The sequence below is a fragment of the Hippocampus bargibanti genome, linkage group LG05 (genome assembly GCF_051943395.1).
Source record: "Hippocampus bargibanti isolate YZ-2025 linkage group LG05, ASM5194339v1, whole genome shotgun sequence".
Classification (NCBI taxonomy): domain Eukaryota; kingdom Metazoa; phylum Chordata; class Actinopteri; order Syngnathiformes; family Syngnathidae; genus Hippocampus; species Hippocampus bargibanti.
The window spans coordinates 18,464,858-18,487,009 of NC_142738.1; the positions used below are offsets into that span (position 1 = coordinate 18,464,858).

At 47.0% G+C, this 22,152-nt stretch overlaps 1 protein-coding gene across 2 annotated transcripts in view; it reads right to left on the bottom strand.

The window, feature by feature from the left end:
• Positions 1–18,234, bottom strand: part of bicd1a (BICD cargo adaptor 1a) — a 110,123-nt gene extending 91,889 nt beyond the window's left edge. The window contains exon 1 of one of the 2 annotated variants that reach the window (XM_088997107.1): positions 15,035–18,234. The gene's annotated coding sequence lies outside the window, so the exon portion shown is untranslated. Of the gene's footprint in view, positions 1–15,010 lie in introns of both variants that reach the window. The other variant, XM_088997105.1, reaches the window with a different exon arrangement.
• Positions 18,235–22,152: the final 3,918 nt, after the last annotated feature.

Consider the following 22,152-nt stretch of genomic DNA (forward strand, 5'->3'; position numbering starts at 1 on the left):
ATAAAACCTCCAAGCATCCCAATCGGTTCTTCTCCAAACATTGCACGTCAGCGTGGCATGTTTCGATTATGAGCATGTCTAATTTGTATGTGCCACAATAGCTTAAAGTAATTCAATGGTTAAAAGGTGTTTGAGCAATGCAAGAGTAATAAGTACGTCATGCTCCTATTTTAAATTGCTCAAGATTATTTGTGACACATCTAAATCATAGCCCTGGAAAATTAGTTGATGTTTCAGTTGAGGCAGACGACCACCCCACACTGAAGTTTATTTTTTGGACGGGTGTTTCCTGGCCTTTGCTTATTTCACTCTTAATAAGTGTCATTGTCAGGCCTAAACCCATTCCAAATAAATACAATTGAGGTCACAGTATAGTACACAAACACTGAAAAAAAGAGGTTGCACATAATTAAAAAAAAAGGAAAAATAACAACAATGATAATGATCCACATACATTTTAAAGTAGATGTAAAAAGGTATATGAATTCAAACGGTCTTATTGACAAAATCCAGTAATTTCAACACACCTTTTTGGTGCAGTAGATCAAAGTAAGGCAGACCGTTGACAATAAATATACTACATTTGCACTCATGCAATCAAAGTTTTTGAAATGCTTGTCCTCAAAAGGCTTGTGGATGAGCAGCGGCCTTTTGCAGTTCGCTGAATAAGAGACCGTGTCAGACCTGCACTGGTTAGAAAATCACCATAGGATGAATACAGACAATCATTTATGATCACATTTAAAGGACAACCGACACCATTTTTTTTGTTTCCTAACTGACATCAGAAAAACGTTTTATAGCATCTAAAATACCCAAAACACGCAGGCTGATATTTTTAGTCAAATGCAAAACACCAATAAAAATGACTTAAAGTGTCCCAAAACTGCCACAAAATTAGCTCAGAAAGGGCGAGATTCAGAAAGTCCCGCACCCTTGTTCTTGACGTCACGCCATGATACTCCTCCACAAAATGCCTTGCTCCAGAATCAAAACAATGGCTTCAGAGAGTTCAGATTCGGAGAAGATGCTTTCTTGTTACTCATCCAGTTATGAATATGATTCAAATAGTTCTGAAGAGGAAAGCATAAATGTTTGCAATCGATTAAAGAAGTCGTTCCGTATCAATTTGAGCCGTCTGGACTCCAATGTAACGTCCAGAAAATGCACAAGATGGCCACCAGCTCCGTTGGAAATGGCCTGATTTGTCTGCTGGGAATTTGTGTCAACTTAACACATTCTTTATGCGTTTTACTGCAATTGGTAGTCTTGCTGCGACACACGCAATTGGTAGTCTTGGTGCGACACACAACGATTCACCATCGCGTTATTTCTGTAGTTTTAAAGAGTTTGATGGTTCTCTTTATTTGTAAGTAGGTTCGTTGTCAGATCTTCCAGGCAGATGATGCGCAGAGCTTGATCGTGGCGTAGAGTCGAGCAAGTCGTGTTGTGAAACTCCGTGCGATGCTGAGCAGGTCTCTGCGAGCGGTGCGTCTGTCTGGGTCTGAGTCCGAGATGAGTCTGAAGCTCCCTGTCCCACGACAGCTGCTTTTATACCATTTTCAAGCCTGTGATATGCGTCAGGGTGAGAGGCACATCAAGGAGATCAAGGAATTGAAAGACATTAAAGCTTAAAGCTGCGGTGCGCACCGGTGACGCCACAGGGCTCCCCTCCTGGATCCGAAGTCGGGGAAAGCGACGCAGCAAAAAACGAGCTGGACGCACTCAGAAGAGCCGGTAGGAGGCGAGACGTTCTGGGAAATCCACACGTCTGCCGCTCCGGGTCATTCGGCCACACGGAGAGGCCAGGCACGAAGAAGGTCAATCACCGGACACGGGGGACGTCGTTGGTGGGGTGGCCGACGTCGATGTTCGGGAGCACGGCAACGTGTGCTTTACGACTGCCGGTTTGAGTCGGTCGATGGAGACTGTATCCTCGCGGCCGTTGATTTGAATCCGGAACGTCTTCTCACCGCGGGAGAGGACGGGATACGGGCCATCGTAAGGGGGCTGGAGGGGCTTACGCACCCGATCACACCGCAGGAAGGCATGCGTACATGTTAGGAGTGCGGGATCAACGTGCGTCGGCTGGTACGATGTTCGCGGTGACTGGGGCCGCAGAGCCAGCGCAAACTGCCGGAGGCGGGTGAGCAGATCATTGACGTCAGCAGTCGTAGTGTCGGTCGGGTTGAGCAGCTCACCAGGCAGGCGTAAACTGGTGCCATATACCAGCTCCGCTGGAGTCGAGTTGATGTCGGGCTTTAGCGTGGAGCGGATGCCCAGCAACACCAGAGGCAGGTTATCCACCCAGTGTTCGGCATTGTCGGCAGATATTAGGGAGGCCTTCAGTTGACGATGGAGGCGTTCCACCATGCCGTTCGCAGCTGGGTGGTAGGAAGTCGTCCGGTTTCGTTGACATCCCAGAAAATTGCACAGCTTGCCAAATCGTGCAGACTCGAACTGGGCTCCACGATCGGTGGTGATGGTCTTCGGTGACCCAAAGCGGGCGACCCAATGTTGGAGGAAGGCACCGACAACAGCTTCGGACCCGCAGTCGGACAAGGGAAGGGCTTCGCACCATCGGGTGAAGCGGTCAACGCAAGTCAACAAGTACCGAAAGCCACGGGAGGGGGATAGGGGTCCGACAAGATCTATGTGGACGTGACTGAACCGGGCATCCGGCGTGTCAAAAATTCCCATGGGTGACTTCGTATGGCGCTGGACCTTTGAGCGTTGACACCGTAGACAGCCGCGCACCCAGTCTCGCACGTCTCTTTGCAGTCCCTTCCAGGAAAACCTTTTCGCCAGCATCTGCCACGAATTCCAGGATGAGAAAGACTGTGCAGAGAGTCGAACACCTTTCGCCGGAAGGAGTCGGGAACCAGTGGTCGAGGGACGCCGTCGGACTGGACACACAGGATTGTGCAGCCAGAGTTATGGAGAGGGACAGCGATGATGTTGGAATCGGTGGCATGGTCGGCCAGACCTTCTCGTACCTGAGCTGCTGCCATCTCATCATAGTCAAGACCGTCGGGAAACTGGATCGCGTTGATCTCAACTCGAGAAAGGGCATCTGCGACCTCGTTCTGAGCCCCCTGGACGTGGCGAAATTCAAGGTCAAATTGCGAGAGGTAGTCCAAGTGCCTAACTTCTCGCTCCAGGTACTTTGTCGACGCCGAGGGGATGGCGGAGAGGAGTGGCTTGTGGTCGGTATAGATGATGACGCGTCCACCCTCGATGAAGTGCCGGAAGTGCTTCACGCTGAGATAGACACCAAGAAGTTCCCGGCCAAAGGTGGAGTATCGGCGTTCGGCCGGCTGGAGGGCCTTGGAGAAAAAAGCGATGGGTCGACAGTTACCATTGAGGCCGTTGTGGAGAACCGCACCGATCGCAACCGTGGAGGCGTCAACCATGAGAGACAACTGACCATCGGGGCTTGGGTGGGCGAGGAGTGTTGCATCGGCCACGAGATCCTTCAGCCGTTGAAAAGCCTTCAATTGCTCGGAGGAGAGGTCGACGGGAACGTGCTTCTTCCTGTTGCCAGTCAGCGAGTTTAGTGGCAGGGCAACCTCGGCACAGTTCGGGATGAAGCGTCGGTAGAAGTTTACCATCCCGAGGAATCGTTGTAATTGGGTTACCGTCTTGGGTGTGGGAAAGTCATGGATGGCCTGCACCTTGCCGGGTAGAGGGCGTACTCCTTTGCCATCGACTAGGTGACCAAGAAACTTGACCATGGATTGGCCAAAAACGCACTTATCGGAGTTGACGACCAGACCGTGCTCGTCCAGACGCTTGAAAACCGTTTCCAGGTGCTGCAGGTGCTCGTCTTGGGAGTTGCTGGCGATGAGGATGTCGTCGATGTAGGCACAACAGAAGTCAAGACCGCGCAGGACCGAGTCGATGAAGCGTTGAAAAGTCTGTGCGGCGTTCCGGAGGCCAAATGGCATGCGGAAGAACTCAAACGAGCCAAATGGGGTGGTGACGGCCGTCTTCGAAACATCCTCTTTCGCGACAGGGATCTGGTGGTAGGCTCTCACCAGATCGATGGTGGATAACACCGTTTGTCGTGGTGGAATGACACACAGTCGTGGATGTGAGGAAGAGGATAGCGGTCAGGAACTGTGACAAAATTCAGTGCTCGGAAGTCACCACAGGGACGCCAGTCGCCTGCCTTCGCCTTGGGGACCATGTGCAGCGGGGAGGCCCATTTGCTGTCCGATGGACGGATAATACCAAGCTGAAGCATGTGGTTGAATTCGGCTTCAGCAATCCGTTGTTTTGCCGGGGCAAGGCGGCGAAAACGTTGAAACTTCGCGGGACCAGTGGTCACAATGTGGTGAACAACGTCGGGAGCAGGTAGGGTCGTCCGACTGGGGTTGGTCAGGTCGGGGAATCGTCGAAGGAGCGTGAGAAAGGGAGAAGATGAAGGAGATGGTACATGCGAGAGATGAAGAAGCGCAGGGTTGCCCGTGCACGGACAGGCCGGTCGTCTCATCAGTCAACCTCTTCCTGCGGATGTTGACGGACAGATCAAACCTGTGCAGGAAGTTCGCGTCAAGGATGGGGTGAGGAACATCGGCAATGGTGAAGATAAAAGGGAAGGAGCGACGTAGGCCCAAGTCGAGGTTGAGAAACCGTTGGCCATACGTCTTAATGGTGGTGCGGTTGGCAGCTTGCAGGGACACTCCAGCGTCAGGGTTCCAGCGCTCCGCAGGGGAAGGTGGCAGAACGCTGATGTCAGCAGCCGAGTCCACCATGAATCGTCTTCCCGATGTGCGGTCGCGGACATAAATGATGTGGTTGGTTGTGGAGGCGCCAGGCAAGTGGGAAGCCGTGTTCACTCCCTGGCTGGGCCGTTTCCCGACCTCTTGCACGGCTCACTGCATCGTTTGGCCCGGTCAACCCAAATATTGGTGGTACCAGCACAGGTCGGGGTCCGCGCTGGATGGATTCCGGTCGCGGCTTGGGCTGCGCTCTCGAATGGGGCGGCGTCCGCGACTACGGCGGCACTCTCGACTGTGGCTGCGTTCCCGGATTTCCATTCACAGGGCACACATCTCATCGACGAGCAGTTGCAGAGCATCAGTCGAGGGCCCTGGCGTCGGAGGACGCTGCATGGCAGAAACGGTAGGCTGCCCCGCGTACGCCTCCGTAACTTTGTCGGCGAGGGCGGCCAACTCCTGCAAGGGGTTGGTGTGGTTGCCAGGGCTGCTTGGATCCTCGGGGGCAGCTTCTCTATGAAGACATGCCGCAGGAAAGTCTGGTCCTTGAGGCTGTTGCCCGCCACCGTCTCGAGGCGTTGCAGGAGCTGGGAGGGGCGGCTGTCCCCCAGCTCGACGTCATGCTTCAAGGCTACATACCTCTGGTGTTCCGTGAGGGTGGTCTGCCTCAGGATTTCCTGTTTCAGGGCAGAGTAAGGATTTTCAGCCGGAGGATCGAAGATGACTCGCCGCACACGGCCAGCCAACTCCGGAGTGAGGGCAGCGATCGCATAGTGGAATTTGGTGATCTCCTGGGTGATGCCACGGTTGACGAATTGGGAGTCAACTTGGAACCAGAGCTCCATGTCATTGTGCCAGGGGGGGGGGGGGGGGGGAGTTTGAGGGAGACGGCGGAAATCTGGTCTCTTTCCATGCGGAGAGTTGATTGGGCTGAGGAGGAGGGAAAAAAAATGATCCTGGCTGGCTCGCCAATAAAGAGTTTGATGGTTCTCTTTATTTGTAAGTAGGTTCGTTGTCAGATCTTCCAGGCAGATGATGCGCAGAGCTTGATCGTGGCGTAGAGTCGAGCAAGTTGTGCTGTGAAACTCCGTGCGATGCTGAGCAGGTCTCTGCGAGCGGTGCGTCTGTCTGGGTCTGAGTCCGAGATGAGTCTGAAGCTCCCTGTCCCACGACAGCTGCTTTTATACCATTTTCAAGCCTGTGATATGCGTCAGGGTGAGACGCACATCAAGGAGATCAAGGAATTGAAAGACATTAAAGCTTAAAGCTGCGGTGCGCACCGGTGACGCCACTGTTTTCCTTCTAATTTTGCGATCAATACAGTGTTTTCAGATGAAAAAAAGTGCCCAAAATGCATTGGGTGTCGCTTTGTCGGTCAAGGGCGTTCCGAATGTAACATCACGTCAGGCATTGTCATCAACTCGAAAACAAGACTTCCTGAATATTCAGTGTGAGTCTTAAAACGTAAAATATAGCTATATGCGGTTGAATCTTTGTAAAATGAGCTCAGTAGAAGTCATTTGAAGTGATTTTACAAATTATGGACGCAACTTGTCTTGGGGTGTCGGTTGTCCTTTAAACCTCGAATGTCATCATTGAACTTAACAAACACAATTTTAAAATATGAGAGGAAACCGTCGTACCTGGAGAAAACCCAGACAAGCACAGGGAGAACATGCAAACTGCACACAGGAAAATTCGGGGACCACTGGAGGATTCGAATATGAACCTTACAACTTTGTGACAGACATGCTGACCGACTGTCACTCGACAGTCTGCCATTGACAGATAAATCTGCCAATGGCAGATTTATCTCATTTAAAGGACAACCAACGTCTCCGGACAAGTTGTGTCCATAATTTGTAAAATGGCTTCAAATGACTTCTACTGAGCGTATTTTACAAAGATTCCACCGCATCTAGCTATATTTTACGTTTTAAGACTCGCGCTGAGTATTCCGGAAGTCTTGTTTTTGAGTTGGTGACATCACTGAAGGAGCGCCCCTGACCGAAAAAAAAAGGACACATTGTAGCAGTCCTTCCATCACGTCAATGCGTTTTGCTGTGCTCGTTTCGTCTGAAAACGTCATGTTGCACCAAAAAGAGGCAGAAAATGGCGACCAAGCTCCCTGTGAGGAATTCTGGGATGCTACATTGCAGTACAGATACCTCAAAATGACACGGAAAGACTTCTTTAATCAATTGCAAACATATATGCTTTCCTCTTCAGAACTATTTGAATCATATTCATAACTGGATATGTAACAAGAAAGCATATTCTCTGAATCTGAAGCCATTGTTTTGATTCTCCAGCAATGCAAGACGTATTGGCGTGACGTCACGAACTGAGGACGGGAATTTCTGAAAATGCCCAATTCGCAGCTCAATTTTTTGCAGATTTTGGACACTTTAAGTGATTTTTATTTGTGTTTTGCATTTGAATAAAAATATCATACTCCGTGTTTTGGGTATTTTAGATGCTATAAAACATTTTTCTGATGTCAGTTAAAAAACAAAAAAGTGACGTCGGTTGTCCTTTAAACTCACACAAATACAAAAAGGAAAGGAATAAGGATTTAAAAAACTTTTTGGGTCTGTTGGCATACACAACATTCTTTTGAAGTCTTTGAGCTAATTTGAGACATTTTAGAAGTGCACTTGAAAGCTTGTAAAAATCCATTGCATTGTCCAAGGAAGCTATGTTTCCTCCACCAAAGTTTACATGTAAATGTGGCAATAAACACACATGATTCCCCACTTTACTGCCTCATGGTTTACTTTGACAGTCACCCCCTGTTATTGCTGGAGGTAGCTCAATTTCTTTGACATTTCGGAATGCCATGCGACTGTAAGTGTGCGTGTATGTATACAATACTCAGCTTCCTTGAATAGGCGGCCATATATTTTTAAATATCTGCATTTTTCTTCAGTTATCATGAAAAATATGCAGGTGGTATTCCTACTACTTGCTTTTGAAAGAAAAATACATAACTCTGCCTAATGTTATACCTCTTTGGTTCAATTTTCATTTAAGATCACTGTGATAATCTCATGCGGCTTCTGAGGCTTTTCATCCTCAGATAGCTTGCCCCTGTATTATTTTATGGCAACGCATTTGAATCTATGAATCAATCGGGATTGGGACCAGCTCATCTTACAGAGAACCTTTGTACAAGGTTGTGTTTTCAACATACTGAGCCCGCTTCTGTTCTGATTGTAGAATGGTCTACAACGCTCTCGAGACCATTTTAGCATAAAAAAAACATTTTCTCAAATGCAGAGAAACCGGGAGGCGAGGTTGGAGTGCTCTTAAATGTCCATTTTACTTAAATGATCAAAAAGTCAAACGTCTTGGATTGATGGAACTGTACAAAATCCAAACTGTACAAGTCCAAACTGAACTCGACTCAACAAAGAGAACAAACAAAAAGCAACTTCATCAAGTATGGACAAAACGGAATTGAAGCGACCAGGGAAAAAATACAAACATATTGAGACAAGGAACAACTGGACAAGGCCCGATTGGTTATAAGGAACCGATTGGCTAAGCTAACACAAGAGATCAGGATGACAAGTGCAGGTGAACACAATAACTCAATGAGACAGACATAAGGTGGGAATTCCAAAGGCTGCATTTTTGACTGGATCACTCACTTCCGGCCTGACTCGAGCACCCGGATCCACATTAAGCCTGTCAAGCCACGATTAATGTAGTGCACCAAGACTTCATGAGGAGCAGAATCAGAATCAGAATCAGAATCAGAATACCTTTATTCGTCCCGCAATGGGGAAATTTGCAGTCCACAGCAGCAATTGAAGAGGGATGGGGTTGGGGTGGGAGTGAAAGGATAGAAAACAAGATATTCTAAGCATAACAAAATAAAAATGTCAACTGTATACTGTGCAAATGTAGATGTGCAAAAACCGTTCTATAAACAAGACTGTACATAGTGCAGAATCAAGAAATGCATTTAGATATATTGCAACAACCCATATTTACAGGTGTCCAGTTTTTTTTGGGTTTTTTTTTTTCACATGTGATCATTGGGAATTGTGAAGCCTGACAGCAGTCGGTAGGAACGAGCGGCGGTACCTCTCCTTCTTGCAGCGCGGGTGTAATAGTCTCTGGCTAAAGGAGCTACCCAGAGCTGTCAGGATGGGCAGGAGGGGGTGGGAGGGGCTGTCCGTCATAGCTTTTAGTTTAGCTAGCGTCCGTCTGTTGCCCACCTCCTCTAGAGAGTCCAGCGAGCAGCCCACGACAGAACTGGCCCGCTTGACAAAGCGCTCCAGTCTTTTTTTTGTCCCGGGTGGTGATGCTGCCTGACCAGCAGACAATGCCATAGTGGATGGCTGATGCCACCACAGAGTCATAGAAAGTCTTTAGGAGTGACCCCTGAACTCCAAAAGACCTCAGTTTCCTGAGGAGGAAGAGGCGACTCTGTCCCTTTTTGATTAGGGCATCCGTGTTTGTTGTCCAGTCCAGTTTATTGTTGAGAGTAACACCCAGGTACTTGTAGGAGGTCACCCTCTCAATGTCCGAACCCTGGATGTTCAATGGTGCAGGTGACGATTGTTTCCTGCAGAAATCCACCACCAGCTCCTTGGTTTTGCCGGTGTTGATCTGGAGGTGATTCTGCTGGCACCAGTCCACAAAGTCCTTTGTCAGTCCCCTGTACTCCCTATCGTCTCCCTCTGTAATGAGGCCGACAATAGCTGAGTCGTCAGAGAACTTCTGAAGGTGGCAGGTTGGGGTGTTGTAGTTGAAGTCCGAGGTGTAGAGGGTGAAGAGGAATGGAGCCAGGACTGTTCCCTGCGGCGCTCCGGTGCTGCAGAGAAGCCTGTCCGACTCACAGTTCTTTACCCTCACGTACTGTGGCCTGTTTGTGAGGTAGTCTGTAATCCAGGATGTGAGGTGATGGTCGACTCCGGCATGCTGCAGTTTGTCCCCCAGTAGACTTGGCTGGATGGTGTTGAAGGCACTGGAGAAATCGAAGAATGTGATCCTCACCGTGCTCCCAGCATTCTCCAGGTGCAGCAACGCCGTATGGAGGAGGTAGATGATGGCATCCTCCACACCGATGCTGGGCTGGTAGGCAAACTGCAGCGGGTCCAGCGATGAGCTTGCCAGCGGTCGCAGGTGGGCGAGGACGAGTCTCTCCAGCGTCTTCATCAGGTGAGACGTCAGCGCCACCGGTCTGTAGCTGTTGAGCTCTTTGGGGTTGGCAATCTTGGGCACTGGGACCAGGCATGACGTTTTCCACAGCTGTGGAACTCTGCCCAGCTTCAGGCTCAGGTTGAACAAGTGCTGGACAATGTCACACAGCTGGTCGGAGCAGGTCTTGAGGAGTCGGGAACTGATGTCATCCGGACCTGCTGCCTTCCTCACCTGCATCCTCCTCAGTTGGTTCCTCACCTGCGCAGTTGTGACAGACAGGCAGGAACCAGGAGGCAGAGTGGCGGCTGAGGGTGTGGCAACGGTTGGGAGGGCAGATGTTGGTTGTGGAGAGCTGGTCGTGAGAGGGGGCAGGGAGGGTAAGGCCACAGTGAGAGTTGGTGCAGGTGCAGCTACAGGTGAAGTTGACGGTGGGCCGGGGGCGGCTGGCGTCTTGTCAAACCGATTGAAAAAGCGGTTGAGTTCATCTGCCCAGTCCTTGTCTTTTTCGTTCAATGTCACTGGGCTTTTGTGGCCTGAGATGTTTTTCAGGCCCTTCCAGACACCAGCGACATTGCTGGCTTGCAGCTGCTCCTCCATTTTCATCCTGTAGGCCTTCTTCCCCTCTCTGATCTTCCTCCTCAGTTGGATCTGCACGGCCTTCAGTTCCTCTCTGTTGCCCGACACAAAAGCCCTTTTCTTCTCCTTCAGGAGGACTTTTATGTCGGGATTAATCCATGGTTTGTTGTTGGCAAAACACCGCACAGTCCTGGTGGGTACGGTGTTTTGTTCACAAAAGTTAATGTAGTCTGTGATGGTGTTGGTGAGTGAGTCAATGTCTTCCCCATGAATCTCAGTAAAGAGCTCCCACCTGGTTGAATCAAAACAGTCCCGCAGAGCTTCTTCAGCTTCTGTGGACCATCTTTTGATCGTGCGGGTCACAGCTGGTTGCCTCTGGACAAGGGGTTTGTACACAGGCTGGAGATAAACCATATTGTGGTCTGCTCTTCCGAGAGGGGGGAGGGGGGAGGGTTTGTATGCATCCTTGGCGTTTGAATAAAATAGGTCCAATATGTTATTGTCTCTGGTGGCACAAGTTACATACTGTGTGAATGTTGGGAGGGAGAATTTCAGGGAAATGTGATTGAAGTCCCCTGAGATGATAAACAAGGCGTTGGGGGACTGGGTTTGCAGCTTGTTTACAACAGATATGAGGGCATCGGAGGCAGCGCCGCCATTTGCCGTAGGGGGAATGTACGTCGTCACGGCTATGACGTGTGAGAATTCCCGTGGCAGGTAACGCGGCCGGAGGCTAACGGCTAGCAGCTCGATGTCCCGAGTGCAAAGTTTTTCCTTCACCGTGATGTGCCCAGGATTGCACCATTTGTCATTCACAAATACAGCAATTCCCCCCTCCTTTCTGCTTACCGCTGCCTTCATTTCTGTCCGCTCGTACGAGTTGGAAGCCCTCCAACTCTGCGTGGGCGTCCGGAGTGATTGCCGAAAGCCATGTCTCCGTGACGAGTAGCAAGCTGGCTTCCCGGTACTCCCTCTGATGTCGCGTTAGCGCCGCCAGCTCGTCCATTTTATTTGGGAGCGATCTCACGTTCCCCATGATGACGGACGGGAGAACGTGTCGGTATTTCCTCGTTCTTTTGCGGCGATCTTTCCCGGCCCGACATCCTCGTTTCCTCCTCTTCAATTCATCGGGGATGTCTGGTGCGGCGGCCGCTAGTCCGCTATTAGCCCGCCACGCTAGTAGCTGGTCTCGACTGTAAACAATGGGATTCCGCGTGCGCGTGGATTCCCCGTTCACAGGAGCGATGAAAAAGTAAAAAATAACGGCGATGAGCAAAAGAAAAGATGCCCATCTCCTCTTTGTAGGTTTATGGAACGAGATTAGGCAAAACAAAAACGGGAAAGTAAAGAAGTGAAAAAGTAGACAAGAAAGGGAGAGAGCTGCTGCGGAGGCAGCCACACAGGGGGGCGCCATCTTAATGGAAGGCATCGAAGGACCCAGCGAGAATTAGGAAACCACATGCAGTCAAGTCAGGCCAAAAAATGCGGCCAATAACGTGGCCTTCGAAGGACGCAGCCTGCAAACTTGGATGCGGCCACAGACAAAGAAACAAGGAAAACAAGAAACTCAATTCAAAATTAAAAACCAAAATTAGAAAATGTTGATCATAAAAGAACTTGCACACAAACCTTGACCTCATTTAAAACAAGAAAAATGATCAAATGTTTTTGCAAAAGAATGGAAGCCGTTATCGATGCAGCGGAGGTGAGATATTTCCACAAATTTCAATTTTATTATACTTTATTATACATATCTACCCAGCTCGAGATGCTTTGCTGGTAAATATCAAGACAAGGAGTAAAGCGGGGGTTTATACAGACCAATCAATAAAACAAATTCCCTTTTGAATTTTAAGATGTGAAAAAGCATCTCGAAAGACTGCACCCGAAATTCTTCCCCAAATGCTCAATGCTGATCAGCTCATTAATCATCCACCTATAGTGCAGCTTACACATGAAAAGGAGTAGGCTCTCTTTGCTGTGTTTTGTGTGTGTGTGTGTGTGTGTGTGTGCTTGCATGTGCGTGTGCGCATGCGTGTGCGTGTGTGTGTGTGTGTGTGTGCTTGCATGTGCGTGTGCGCGTGTGTGCGCATGCGTGTGCGTGCGTGTGTGTGTGTGTGTCTGCATCAACACGTGTTCTTCGCCTCGTGCTACATTCAAGACTGCAAGATGGAAATATTACACTTGAAGCCAAGTGTGACCACGAAAAGTTCCAGACGAAAGAAAAGGAGATGAAAAATGTGACCATGATAAGCATTTTGTGTCTGTCTATAAACACAAAAGTTGACTGTCAGCGGTCCGATCCCCAGTTCTGTTTAGTTTTATTGCTAGCTAGCATATTTTTGCGAGTCTTGCACAATTTTTGTTCGTGCTTGGGAAACGTTTGGGCCAGAAGCCACACAATGTTTTTAGTCACTCTTTGGTGTTAAGTGCTGTGGTTGATTTTTCACCAAACCTCATCCGTAAATGAGCATACACCCTTACCTGTCTGTTTTGAGACACCCACATATAATAGTGGGTTAGGGTTACAAGGCAGATGCATATGTAGAATTCTCCCGGGGACTCAAACCAATGCCTGTCAGACGTAAGACACTTAAAGGACAACCGACAATTGTTTTTTTTCCTAACTGACATCAGAAAAACGTTTTATTGCATCTAAAATACCCAAAACACGCGGTTGATATTTTTAGTCAAATGCAGAACACCAATAAAAATGAGTTAAAGTGCTCCAAAACTAATTTAAAATGGATTCTTTTCTTACAGACAGTGTGTTGTCGGTGTTCAAATACGTGACATGTTTCGGCGTATACTTCCGCCTTCGTCAGAGTGTCACGGATGTTGGTGTGACGCGCCTTTTTCAGCTGGTGTTGCTATGAGAGCGTGACCTACCTGTCAGATCTGACAGGCAAGTCACGACCCCCGCTGTCCGCTCGTCCCTCCAGGATACTGCTGCAGGTGGTAGAGAGCATGTAAGCTCCCTCATCCCTGTTGATGGTCCTTGGTTCTCGCTTCCGGATTTCAATGGCCTGATCCAGCGCTGCTGTTTGTTTTCTTCGGTGCGGATGATTCTGGCCTTCTCCCAGTCCATGATGTGATTTTCTCTTTTGCAGTGGTCTGTGATGGCTGATTTATGGTGTTGCTGTTGTGATTGTTCTTTTAATGCTCTTGTTTGTATTGTTGCTGTCTCCTTCTCACACTCCTTCTTGTTCTCTTTTTTCCTTGTATTGAAACTCCTTCCTGTCTCCCCGATGTATGATTTATTGCATGACTTGCATGGGATTTTATATATTGAGTTGTATTTATTTTCCGGGTGTATTTTGTCCTTTGGGTGTACCAAGATCTGTCGGAGAGTTGTGTTTCCTCAGTGCTCTTTGTATGCGTTCTGTGATCCCTCTCATGTATGGCAATGTTACCATTCCCCTGTGCTCTAGTTTGTTTGCTTTTTCTTTCTCCCCTGTCTTGTTGTTTTTGTTTTTGACCTGCTCTGCACCTTTAGTTATTGCCCACTGAGGATATTGGCATTTTTGTAGTGCGTGTTGTATATGTTTTTCCTCCTGTGTTCTGTCCTCCGGGTCCGTGATTATTGTGGTGCATTCATGTAATGTTCTGACGACTGACAACTTATGAATAGTGGGGTGTTCAGATGTCCAAAGGAGATATTGGTCGGTATGTGTGGGTTTCCTTTGTACTTTTATTTTGATGTCTCCGTTGTCCGTGTGGTGTATGTTGAAGTCCAAGAAGGCGATGGATTGGTTTGTTTCCTCTTCATGGGTGAACTTGATGCTGCGTGTGGTGTCTATGGAGTTGAGGTGATCCGTAAGCTGTTGTGTGTGTCCTGTTTTGATTTTTTTTCCAGAATGTCATCCACATATCGTTTCCATAGTGTTGGTCTGTGTGTTTCCGGGGCTGTTGAAAGAGCTTTCTGTTCCAGGTCCTCTGTGAAGAAGCCACACAAGATGGCAGAGAGTTTTCAGGGAGTTCACACCCTCATAGGAACACCAGCTCAAAATGGCGCATCACAACAACATCACAACACCACACTCTGACGAAGGCGGAAGTATACGCCAAAACATGTCAGGTATTTGAATACCTACAACACACTCTCTGGAAGAAAAAAATCCGTTTTAAATTAGATATCAAGTAGATAGGATGAACTTAATACAACTGCCCCAAAACTACTTCAAAATCACCTCGGAGATGCAGAGTTTCAGAAGGTCCGGCCCCCTTGTTCGTGATGTCACGCCAGGACGTCTTACCTTGCTCTAGAATCTAAACAATGGCTTCAGATTGGGTTATCATCCAGTTATTAATAACTAATAATTATTAATAATTTTCACTTCCGGGTCGAATGTACGCTGGCGCGCTTTTGGCTGCCGCTGTTCGCCCGCAAACATTTTGGCTTCTTTTTGTTTTTTTACGATTCCTGTACCACTGGAAATACTCGACAGTCACCAGAGGAACTTATGGTCGAACTCCAATCCGCTTTGGCTGTCGGATCGTCTCGTGATTCCGGTCGTTTATCCGGACCGCGAACGAGAACACGGACGATCTCCACCCACCTGTACCCGCTGTTGAGGGCTAACCTGGGCGCTGCCTGTCTCTGGACGTTGCTGGGTGCTATCATGTCGCTCCTCCAACGACCCGTTGGACGGCTGCAATATTCGGCGTCAGAGCTGCTTGAACTCCGCTCCCGGTGGACGAGCGTGCCACAGGCGATTTTCCGATTCCCGGAAATCGCTCGCCGCCCTTCCCGGAGGTATATCCACCGCGGATCACGTCGAGACTTTCACCTCGACGACTCCAAGGATATCACCTCCCTGTGGTCATCTTTCCGCCGGCCACGCAGAGGTTACAGCCGCTCCGTGCAACACCGTGTGTTGGCCGGCCTGGCTAGGTCGGCCAATACCCCTCAAAATGACACCACCAGCGTCACTTTCGGCCTCATGAACATCCGCTCGCTTACGGGTAAGGGTTGTCTTATCCAAGACATCCTTAGTGACCGTAAGCTGGACTTCTTCTGTTTGAATGAGACCTGGCAAACGGCGGGGGACTTTTCCGAGTTGAACGACACGACGCCATCTGGGTTTGTTTACCTCTCAAAACCCCGCCTCTCGGGCCGCGGAGGCGGTCTCGCGATATTTTACCGCGAGATCTGGAAAGTCACTCAAGTACCAGTCCCGGAAACTCTCTCATTTGAATGCCTTGCGTGTCAAATTTCTGGTCCATCTCCCACAGTTATAGCCACTGTATATCGTCCCCCTAAACCACATCGTGACTTTTTAAAAGACTTCTCAGCCGTCCTCACACACCTCTCCACTCTGTCACCAAATATTATTATCCTTGGGGACTTCAACATACACATTGACAATTCCACCCATCCCCTCACCAAAGACTTTATTTCCTCATTGGAGAGTTTTGGCTTACACCAATTCTCTGATTTCCCCACGCATATAAAAGGGCATACCCTGGACTTAATATGCTGCTGTGGTTTTACCCCCGCCAACTGCACAGCAAACGAACTTCCTGTAACGGACCATTTCCTCGTCTCATTTAACGTTCCCATCACACTCTCTCTCCCCAAGCCACCGCGCATCATCACTTATCGGAACATCCAACACATTGACACTGTCACCCTCACTGCAATGGCTGCCAACCTCAAACCGGACTACAACTCCCCCCCTGATGAACTTGTTTCCCAATACAACATGGACCTTGCACACATGCTCAACACCCTTGCTCCTGTTAAATCCCGGTCAGTCCAATTCACTCGATCCGCCCCTTGGTTCACCGCCCAACTCCGCTCCACCAAGGCGAAAACTCGGCAGCTGGAAAGACTTTACAGAAAGACCGGCCTCACCACCCACCAGGACATGTACACAGCTCACCTCACCCACTACAAGGACTCTATCACACGCGCAAAATCGGAATACTATTCTGGACTGATTGATGCTAACAGTGGGAATTCACGGACTCTGTTTTCCCTATACAACAAAATCATTCAACCCCCTATCTCTCTCCCCCCACACTTTCACTCCTCAGACACCTGCAACGCACTACTTCTGTTTTTCACTGAAAAGATCAACAAGATCCACCAGCACCTCGGCTCCTCTGTATCCCCCCCCCTCCCCCAACCTTCCTACTCCCTATCAACTGCTGTTGTCTTTTGAACTGCCTCATCCCTCCTTACTTTCTGACCTCATCACCAAGTCCAAGAATTCCACCTGTCAACTTGACCCCCTCCCTACTGTCCTCATCAAATCTTGTCTACCTGCTCTCCTCCCTTTTATTTCAGCTATTATTCACTCCTCACTGTCCACTGGAATTGTTCCTGTCCCTCTTAAAACCGCAGCTGTAACACCAATCCTGAAAAAACTTGGTTCAGATCCCAATGATTTCAATAACCTACGTCCAATTTCGCATCTTCCATTTATCGCTAAAATTCTCGAAAAAACCGTCGCCTGTCAACTCCACTCTCACCTCACTCACAATAACCTCTACGAACAATTCCAGTCTGGTTTCCGTCCCCGCCACAGCACTGAATCAGCCCTCATAAAAATCACGAACGACCTTCTCATAGCAGCAGATACCGGCTCCCTCTCTATTCTCATCCTTCTTGATCTATCTGCGGCCTTTGACACAATTTCTCACCCCATCCTGCTCAACCGACTCTCCACTCTAGGCGTGACACACACCCCACTCAGTTGGTTTCACTCCTACCTCACTGGCCGCTCACAGTTTATCCAAATTACCTCATTCACTTCACGGTCCTCCCCTGTGTCTTCTGGTGTGCCCCAAGGTTCTGTCCCGGGGCCCCTTCTCTTTATTATACACCTTCTTCCCCTTGGTGATATCTTCCGCAAATTTGGAATTCATTTTCACTGCTTCGCGGATGACACCCAGCTCTACCTCTCCAGTAAACCCGACGCCTCTCTTCCACCTGCATCCCTTACACTTTGCCTCTCAGAAATCAAATCCTGGTTTTCTCATAACTTTCTCAAACTAAACAGCGAAAAAACTGAACTTCTCCTTGTCGGTACAAAATCCACCCTTCACAAAGCAAACAGTTTCTCTCTCACCATTGACAATTCTACCGTGTCCCCCGCCCTTCAGGTTAAGAGCCTGGGTGTCATCCTTGATAGCACACTATCTTTTCACTCCCACATAAATAACATAACCCGGTCTGCATATTTTCACCTCCGCAATATCAATCGTCTCCGTCCCTCTCTCACCCCTCACACCACTGCTATCCTCGTCCACAGTCTCGTCACCTCCCGTATCGATTATTGTAATTCACTTCTTTTCGGGGTCAATCAAAAATGTCTCCATAAACTCCAACTAGTCCAAAATTCCTCAGCCCGGATCATCACAAAAACCCCCTCATTTCACCACATCACTCCTGTCCTCCAACAGCTCCACTGGCTCCCTGTTAAACTCCGTATTGAATTCAAGATACTTCTGTTTACATTTAAAGCCATCCATAACCTTGCCCCCCCCTATCTGTCTGACCTAATTCAAATCTCCGTTCCTACTCGGGCCCTCAGATCCTCTTCCTCCCTCCACCTCTACACGCCCTCTGCCCGTCTCACAACGATGGGGTGCAGAGCTTTCAGCTGCTCCGCTCCTAAACTCTGGAACTCACTTCCACCCAACATCCGCAACATTGACTCCCTTCCTACTTTCAAATCTCACCTGAAAACCCACCTCTTTAAACTTACTTACATGGTCTAATTTATTATGCTGTTTTATTATTTATTGCTTTATGCATGATTTTACTGTTTTGTGTGTTGTCTTTGTTGTAAAGTGTTCTTGAGTGTTCAGAAAGGCGCTTGTAAATTAAATGTATTATTATTATTATTATTAATATGATTCAAATAGTTCTGAAGAGGAAAGCATAAATGTTTGCAATCGATTAAAGAAGTCCTCACGTATCAATTCGAGCCGTCAGGACTCCAATGTAGCATCGCAGAAAGATGGTGCCCAAGCTCCGTTGGAAATGGGCTGATTTGTCTGCTGGGAATTTGTGTCAACTAGTATCAAATAGTTGTCTTGGTGCAACACACAACGATTCACCATCGCGTTACTTATGTGTTTTACTTCTAATTTCGCCATCAACACGGTTCAACACAAAGTTTTCAAACCAAAAGTACCCAAAATGCACTGTGTGTCGCTTTCTCGGTCAGGGGCGTTCCAGACGTGACGTCATGTCACGCATCGTCATCAACTCGAAAACAAGACTTCCTGAATATTCAGCGCGAGTCTTAAAACGTAAAATATAGCTATATGCCGTGGAATCTTTGTAAAATACGCTGAGTTTGAATTATGGACACAACTTGTCTGGAGGCATCAGTTTTCCTGTAAGGTGGTATTGACGACAAGGAGGCTGTATTTTATTATTGTAACTATTGATGAATGAAGTAAGTGGCCTCCAGAAAAACCACCAGTCCAGCCTGAAAGGGTAGGTGCCCCAGCTAGTTTCCGACAATAGTTGCACGTTGTATGAAAGGCGTCCAGGAAGAGCAGTTCATTGTTCTCAACTGATATATTTGGAATTTAATGTGTTACTTTTTGGGAAATCAGGAGTGTGTCTCATTTTTTAGTAGATGCCTCTTCCAACCTAATTGAGGCTCATTTGTTCAAGCACGGGGCACTATTTGAGGACATGTCTCTCATGTAATATTTGTAAAGCTCTTTCTTTTCCGTTCTATTTCCTTTGCTTCACTTTCCCTCCCTGCCTCTGGCCCTCTCTCCGATGGGAATTTATGATACTGAGGCACAGCAGGAAATTTGCCAGTAGAAGGGGCACTTTTGCAATCTGTCCTCTGACGCGCCACCCACACAGTCATACATTTGGGCGTTATCCCCACCCATAAATCAATGAGGTCATTAAATCAAACAGCAGACACCCCATCTGCCCTTTTTCATCGATGCGGTTTGTCATCATCTTTATTCAATTAGGTGGATTATCGGTCCCGCATACCGAATGACATGTTGATATTCCGACTGAAATGTCAGTGTGTGACCAGGACAGTATGATCAGAGGGAATGGTGTTTCCATTGACTACATACTAATAAGGGAGTTGTTTGTGCTCATTTAGGGAATCACTTGTTGGCATTGGCAATTTAAATAGCTGCAGGAGGCTTCCGCCGCGCGACGTCAACAGATCTGGTGGAAACGAGTGTCAAGTTGGTCAAATTTAATTTCTCAGTCCACAATGAGCACTGATGGGAACCTTTCTTAATCAAACAGAAAAAATTACAATATTTCCTCTGTCATGATGAGCACACAAATAGTTCGAGATTACACTAGAAATTACATTCCAAAAGTCGACTAAAGAAGGGTATCAGAAAATACATTAATATTTCTTTTACCTTCATTTTCCCCTGAAATTGATGAGATCATAAACATTTGACCATGTTTCATTGAAACCACAGTAAATACAAACGTAACAGTAGTTGGAATTGTGATAAAAAGATTAAGACAGATTCTTATATTTTCATTATCCTACTAGCTAAATCATTGCATTGCATTAAATCATTGCATTGAATAAGCAATGAGCGGCAACTCGCTATAACTGGCTGTTGAAGACATTTCTGGGCGAAGCCAAGCCCCCTGAAGGCAGCTTCAACCTTTTCACACTTTGAGAAAATCCATGCTATATTGCCAGAAAGCACATTGTGAAAGTTGCCTTCTGCTAAATTAGCTTTGAAGCTCTTTTCTGAAGAGACTCACGGCCGTTGAAACCAAATGTTTTTGTGACCATTCAGGATGAAAAAGTATAGCCAACACTGTTCTTTACTGGAATAAATACAATCATCTGAAACATTCAATTGCAATGGGTCCGAATTGCTGCGACAACATATCACAGACGCTGTTTACTGTCATTCAATAAAACGGACACTAAAACAAGTCTTTTGAAAAAAGAGCATCATGACATATTCAGTTCTATATGATCATTTGGAAGATGGTTGACAAAAATGCTTTCATTTATAAAATAGCTAATTCTGGATCTGTTCATCTATTAGGATTACACATTTGATAGGATACCATGGTCAAGTGAGTGCAAAAATGATTTGGATTTCGAGTTAACATGACATAGATTGTGATACCACCGATGAAGTGTCACCTTTTGAAAAAAATAAAAATATGCTGTCATGGACTAGGAGAGGATTGTGTGCTACGTTGTGCCAAGTTTGATTCTGCTCGTTAAAACGTGTCATGGGGTTATACAGTTACACATGCAAAACAAACTGTGAGTTGTGTTTTTTCCACATTTCTCAATTGCATCTCATCTGGTACAAAATAAGGTAACTTAGCATGAACTTGCATTAAGTTTCACGCTTGTTATTTGTGTTTTTATTGTAGTAGTTGCATGTATCAAAGCCCTGAGTTCAGGAAAATAAACTTTTGCAATTAAAATTGGGGAGCACTGACAAAACATGGCAGCTTCTTGGTAATGACTAAGTTATCAATTTATTACTTTTATTATCATGATTATTAGTATAGTCCAGTGTTGGCAAAAGCCTTGTTTCTGTTTTGTGAAAACAGCACTGACAAAGAATGGCATTAATGCATTTGAAAATGTATTTTTCACATTTTGTTTTTGAAAGTAATGTGAAAGCTGTAACAGAGGTGGGGCAACACATGTGTGTCAGGATATTCCGCTTCTGTTCGAGCCTGATGTTGCTCCATTGTGTAGATTCTAAAAGGTGAACGTGAATTAATCATCATCTTGAAAGAAAATATGTTCATCTCCATTTCCTGATGGACACATTTCTGAGAGTGAACATGGTCAACCTGTTTGTTTTCACGGGGTGGGTACTGTTATGTCAATTATGAACATAATTACTGGCTTCATATGGAGAAAAACACAGTTGATTGGATCAGCTGTCAAGTTGCAGACATTTGGTCTACTCTTCAACAGAGAGGGCTGTTAATGCAATTTATCTGTGACTGACAAGAAAATGGTCTCAATTCAACTTGTCCAGAGAAGGCAAATATGACTTCCAGCTGAGTGGAAAAAGTTAAATGAGCAACGTCAAGTCAAAGTTATTCTTAATAAAGGTGGTTGCAACAAAAATGTGTTTCCAAATGTAATCACATACAATCTTCTTATCGATAACTTCGCCATCGCAAAACTGCGCAGCAGTTGTGCAACTGTGGATATATGGAATTGAAAACATTCATGACACAGGAATACAGTATAGAAAAGAAGAAACAGGTACATGTAAAACTAAAAAGTATCAAGAAAATCTGATTGTTTAAAAAAAAACACAAAATTGTTCTGCGGTTCGTAATGTTTAGTTCCGCTTTGTTGCTGTGATTGGAGAATACATTTGTTGTTTGCTCGCGTGTGTGTGTGTGTTTGTGTTTGTGTGTGTGTGTGTGTGTGTGCGTGTGCGTGCGTGTGTGTGTGTGTGTGTGTAATGTGTGCGTGTAGCTGTGGTGGGCCGTCAGCACCTGCAAGGCCTTCTCTGCTGGCTAAAGGATTTGAATCACTCATGTTAATTATATTTTGTCCATGAATTCTTATTAAATAATTCTAAATTGTCTTTCAGCTTCCTTTCATTACTTTTCCACAGATGCGGTGCTTCAAGACATGTGTTTTCGTATTTAAGCATTTAACCAATCACATGTCAGCGATCATTTGTTCCAAGGGTCAAATATCTACTAGACTACTAGACTAATAAAGGCAAATCCAAT